Below are 5675 nucleotides of genomic sequence, written 5' to 3'. Positions count from 1 at the left end.
GGAGATGGGACCAGCTCAGGATTTCATTTGAATCCAGATGTGTGCTTAAATTAGTCAAACAGATCCATTTAAAGCATTTAGGTTTGCAATAGGTATTTTCCTTCAATATCTGCAATGCAGAAAAGTTTGACTACAGAATTCTACTTCCAGGAACTCATTCTACTGATTATGTCCGTATATGCTATAAAGAGTTGCATGATGGGAGAATAGGGTAGAACTTTGATTTAAATTTCTATGGTTGTTTTTCCTTATAACAAGCATGTTTTAATGTTTCTTGTCCTAAATGTTACATTTGCTCAATAAAAAATAATAAAAGCCTTAAAAATGACATTGACAACCTGAGGTTTGAACTCAGTGTATTGTTGCCATGACACTGAACTTGTTATCTTGACATCATATTATCTGTGAACCATTTTAGAAAGGAAAATGGTAAACATTCACTCAGTGTCAGCATATTCTAACTTTCAGGCCCTTCCCTACACTCGCTCATTTCTTTGAGATATTCTTGAGCAGAAATGAGTTAACTAGAGCCTTTCGATCTCAAAATACACAGGGGGAGGGGGGAAGTGTTTAAAGCCTGACCTTCGTGGCTGTCTGCAAGAGTTCACACCACCATTGCTTCACAGCATGCAATGCGTCAGGTCAAAGGTTTCACACGCCATCTTAAGTGCTCCTTTTTAGCACTTAAGGGGCACACGAGATAAATATTCTGGAAAGTCTACCTTCCTGCTTTCCTCCTGTTTCTTCTTTCTTTTTTTTTTTCCTTCTCTTTTTCCTTCCCCATCTTCACAGTAATAAAGGGTACTGGGAAAGGAAAGAAGACTTCCTCTGGAGAATGCAAAGGAGAGTAGAAACCAGAGCACTGAGGGCATAGTTGTAACACTATACGACAGGAAACCTCAGAATCAAAGATTTTCTAAAATGACATTTAGCAGTGGTCCATTTTCTCCATATGCTCTTTTATAACTTTCACACTAAGAACCTGTCACCTCAATTTTTTTTCTACATGAGATCTTATTGGGGAAATTATGAATATCTTCTAAATTGGTTTAGGTACTGAATTTTTATATTTAAGCTGGCCTTCTCATACCTGAGAACCATATACAATACAGCGAGGAAGTTAACATCATTTTATTCAATTCCCACACAGACATATAAGTTGTGCAGTCTTCATACTGAGTATTCAGCTTTGAGAAATGTATTTTAAGGAATAATCAATCATATGTCTTCCCAGTTTTTATGAGCAAACTCTGTCCCCTGGAGTTGAAAACTTAGCATTTAGCAGGCAATAGTCTGTAGCCTAACACATAGTAGCAATAACCACAGATGGATGGGCACACAGAGAAAGGGGCAATGCCATAGCCTCGCAAGGTAGAGGGGCAAGGCAATATTTCTCAGTCTGTTCTACAAAAGCAGAGCCATCATGGCTGACTCCTCAGACATTCTTACTTTATAAGATCACTACCTTGAGGATTAGCTCTTAAGACATGGCTTTTGAGAGATATTCTCAATGCCACCATAATAATCATTTTCCCACTGTAAAGAGTGAAACCCTTGGGCCATTAACTCATACTCCTTTCCCTACATTTAGTCATCTGTTAAATACAGCCCATATTGTTGCTGAAGCATTGCCAGATTGGTTATTCACACATCACAACCTCTTCTTTGGTCTTCATAGAAGGGCCCCACCCCACTACTGCTCAAAGTGCCACAATTTATTTATTGTTCTTTCTTGAAATAAGTACAGTAGTTAAAATAACCTACGTAATTTTTTTCCAAGAAGAAATCACTCGACAGTTAAGAATCTCTCCAGAGTTCTTTCCCAATGATTTCTGTGTTTGTTTTATTACTTGACATTGTCAATGGCTATAAGGGAAATAGCGTTAGCTCTACCTCTTAGAAAAGAGAGGCCTGTACATGGTAAGCAAGAGCCTGGGCCATCATCAGCACAGAGAAGGGTTAGAAGACCTTGAATCTCACCTACCTCTGTCTATCTGTAGTTCTTTAAACAAAAACTTAGAAAATCATTTGTTATATCTAGTCCTTCATAAGACCTAAGCTGTACCTGTTTGCTTTAATGACAGATATACTACACTAAGCAATGAACTGTAGACCAATAACACACAGCATTGGTTTTTGCAAATTCTCAATTTTTACTGATGCCAGATGGGGGGTTAGGTCCCGTATTCCATTTACTCTTTTTTGCTCAAGAAGGGCAGTCATTTTCTTTTCTTTTCTAAGTTCCTACTCGAAGTTGTCAAAAGAAAATGAAGAAACAAAGAAACCACAAAGAAATGAGTGTGGTGGTTTGAATGGGAACAGCCTCCATAGGTTCTTGTGTTTGAAGACTTGGTCCCCATTTGGTGGAACTACTTGGCAAGGACTAGGAGGTGTGGCCTTGTGGGAGGAGGTGTGTCACTGGCAGCTAGATTTGAGGTTTCAGAAGCTCACAACAGTCCTGCTGTCTCTTCTTTTGCCTCATGACTGTGTTTCAGGTGGTGAGCTCCCATTGCTCAGTGCTCTATCTGGCTGCTGGATGCCATGTTTCCTGTCATGATCACCATGCTTTGGAAACTGTAGGCCCCAAATAATCTCTTTCTTCTTGACAAAGTTGTGTTGGTTCATGGTGTCTTATCACAGGAATAAAAAAATAACTAAGACAGTCTATTCAAGGAGGGCTGTGCATGACTAAAAAGTGTCTGTCTTCACGCCCGGCTATTGTTTGCTGTTTTGACAGTATCATACTGCTGCTTGTCTCAAGTTTTTAGAACATAAATATTTAGATATATGTTTTTGGCCTTTTTAATTATAGAGCTTCGGTGACAGGTTTCAGTTTCATCAAGGGGAGCAAAGGCTGTATTTACCTGGTTCCTCGCTACTATATTTTGACACTGCTTGTTTTTTTCTGTTAGAACATGCCTCTCACATGGTTTGAAGGTACGGGTGCCCCATCTCCTCATTACTGTTCCTCTGCTTGGCGACAAAACCACAACAGACCACATTTGCAAAAGAAAACGCCTTCCTGTCATTTCTTGGCTTTCCTTGCAACTGCTCATCTGGCGTGTTAATGAAAGAAGGTGAGAAGTCGAAAAGAAAAGAAAAAAAATCACTAAGTAGCATGCGTTCAGTTGTATAGAAAGATCACCCAGAAGCCACAGTTATGGTCTCTGCATCTAACAGAGTATCTCGAGATCAAGGAGGTCCTCACCCTTCCTTCTCCACTCCTTCCTTTCCTTCATGCCTCAGCCTGAGAATCAGCTTCTCCACTTGAGGGCAGCCTCAGGACCTTTACTTTCTGATGAGGGCATGACAAAGAGCCTCCTGTTTTAGCAGCAGCTCATGGTTCTGAGATGCACGCAGAAGCCATGTGGGTGGTTCATTAGGCTGCGACATCACTGGTGGAACATATCACAAGCCGGCATTTCAGACCTCACACTGCAGCTGCCAGAGCCTGAGCTGCAGGTCTGCAGGTCACTAAGCAAGGCAGAGCCACTGCAATACAAAATGCTTTAACACTTCTGAGGAGAGACAGCAACAGCTGGTGGAATTCTAAAGCTACTCTCTGAATTAGAATGAAATCGTGTAGCCAGATCATTCCCTAAATATCTTTAATCATCCAGCATTCCAGCCCTATGGAATGATGATCCCTGCATATACTGAATAGACATGGGGACTAAACTTGGGCCCCAAACCTCAAACTCTAAAAGAGAGTGATGTTTTTGCTTTGCTGGTTCCTGAATAAGGGGACCACTGTCCATCACCCTGAAAGTGAGAGTGGGTCTGATGAACCATGGCAACTTAAAGGAAAAACCTCAACGTGCAGCCTCTTTTGGATCAACGGCTGCCTCAGAGAGAGCCATTGCTTCTTTAATGTTCTGTGTCTAGTGTAACTAGGAGCACATTGACTGTTGCAAATTGAGATCTTTCTTTGAAGTTTAAATATGCCACTTTAACTGTGTTCTCATCTTCTACATCCCACTGAATGAATAACCCAAATTACACAGAACAGCAGCAAATTGGCTCATCATAGCCCTGTTATAATTTTAAAAGAATAAAGATCTGAAAAACCAGAAAGCCTGAAAGAACTAGTGACGCCCGCTAAGGAGTTGACAGGTCTTTCCTCAGAAGGACATGGATTCTAAATTCAACCTTGGTTTGTAGAGATCAAGAATCATTTACATTTTGTGTCATGTTTACATGTGTCCTTAGTATAGTATCCCTAATAGGGATGCTGACAGCTTTCCCTTTGCCATTACTGTTGTCTCCTCTGGGAGCATAGGATACACTGAGCAACATGTGGGCTGTAAGTCATTTCCTCCCATATCAAAGTGATCTTTGCAAAGTGAAGGCCCAGGCATCAGAGAATACCTGGCTTTTCCACAGTCAGCTGCCTGCCTCTCTTTTAGCTCCCCAACTCAGAAGGAAATATACAGCAGCTCATTGCCTGGCTGATGAACTTGGGACAGACAGAACTTGAAAGGCATATATACCCCCCAAGAAGGGCACTTTCCAAACAACATAATTCTCTCTGTTTTAACAGAGCATCCCTTTGTGGTAATAAACCACCAGGTAACAAGTCAAAGTTTGATTCCATTATTGAGTGTTGTCTTTGAACTCTAAGTATAGTTGGTACAACTTTCCAGCTGTCAGACTCCAGGCCTCCCATTCTGAACAGAAGAATACCTAGCTAAACAGTAATAGTCTATGTAAACTCTCTCTGATTAGATTAATACTGATAGTTTCAATCCACAGATAACTTCAGCCAGCCAACCAACAGACTCCCAGCATTTGGGGTGATTTTGAGACATGAATATGCATCAATATCTTTATTAGGAAATTGAGTTCCCCCTTAGAAAAAGTAAAAGCTGGTGTTGATAAAAGACTTACGTAGAGTACCTCCCACAGGTTGTAAATGACTAAATGACTTCTTCCTCCTGATATGATATGGGCCACCAAGAAGGTGAGTCAATATGGGGAAGAAGGTCCTCTACATACTACCAGGGTCTGTCTGTGTGGTACACCTGAATGATGCTGAACAATAGTGCTGAGCCTCCCAAGTGGATAAATAGCACCAACACCCACATGAAAGCTTGCTGTCTGGAATCCCCGAGGAGCCCGGCTCTCTGAGTTGATCACATAGAGCAAGAACTGCCTGCTTCCTGGCTAGCAGGTAGTGCTGAGACTTCTCCAGAGTCTTGGGGGTCCCGAGAAAGGCAATGTCACTCCCCCACCCCCCTCTAGATGTTTGCTACTGCTAGGAATCTGAGGTGAGGGTAAAATGGCAACTGCCATCTCTGAAAGAAAGGGGCTGCTGGTGAAGCCTCGTTCTCCTCTCAATCTTCAGAAAGAGCTGCCCCTTATGCTGGTGATGTGTTGGAGGAGGCAAAGTAGAGCCTGTACCCAGGCAGCAGGTTTAAGGCTCAAAAGGTATCCCACATCTGTCCAATCATCTCTCCTAAGCATTTCCCCCTCTATGGATTGGTCTGTCGGATCTTTGTTTATATTTACCTACAACTTGATTGCTTCAGCTGTAGTCTCCAAAGGCCATCTCCTCACATGAAAATGGAAACTACTCTCTCTCTCTCTCTCTCTCTCTCTCTCTCTCTCTCTCTCTCTCTCTCTCTCTCTCTCTCTCTCTCTCTCTCTCTCTCTCTCTCTTTCTCTCTCTCTCTCAA

This window comes from Mastomys coucha, unplaced genomic scaffold, assembly GCF_008632895.1.
Source record: "Mastomys coucha isolate ucsf_1 unplaced genomic scaffold, UCSF_Mcou_1 pScaffold14, whole genome shotgun sequence".
NCBI classification, from domain to species: domain Eukaryota; kingdom Metazoa; phylum Chordata; class Mammalia; order Rodentia; family Muridae; genus Mastomys; species Mastomys coucha.
The sequence above is the reverse complement of the archived record's forward strand: the minus strand, read 5'-3'. Positions refer to the sequence as shown.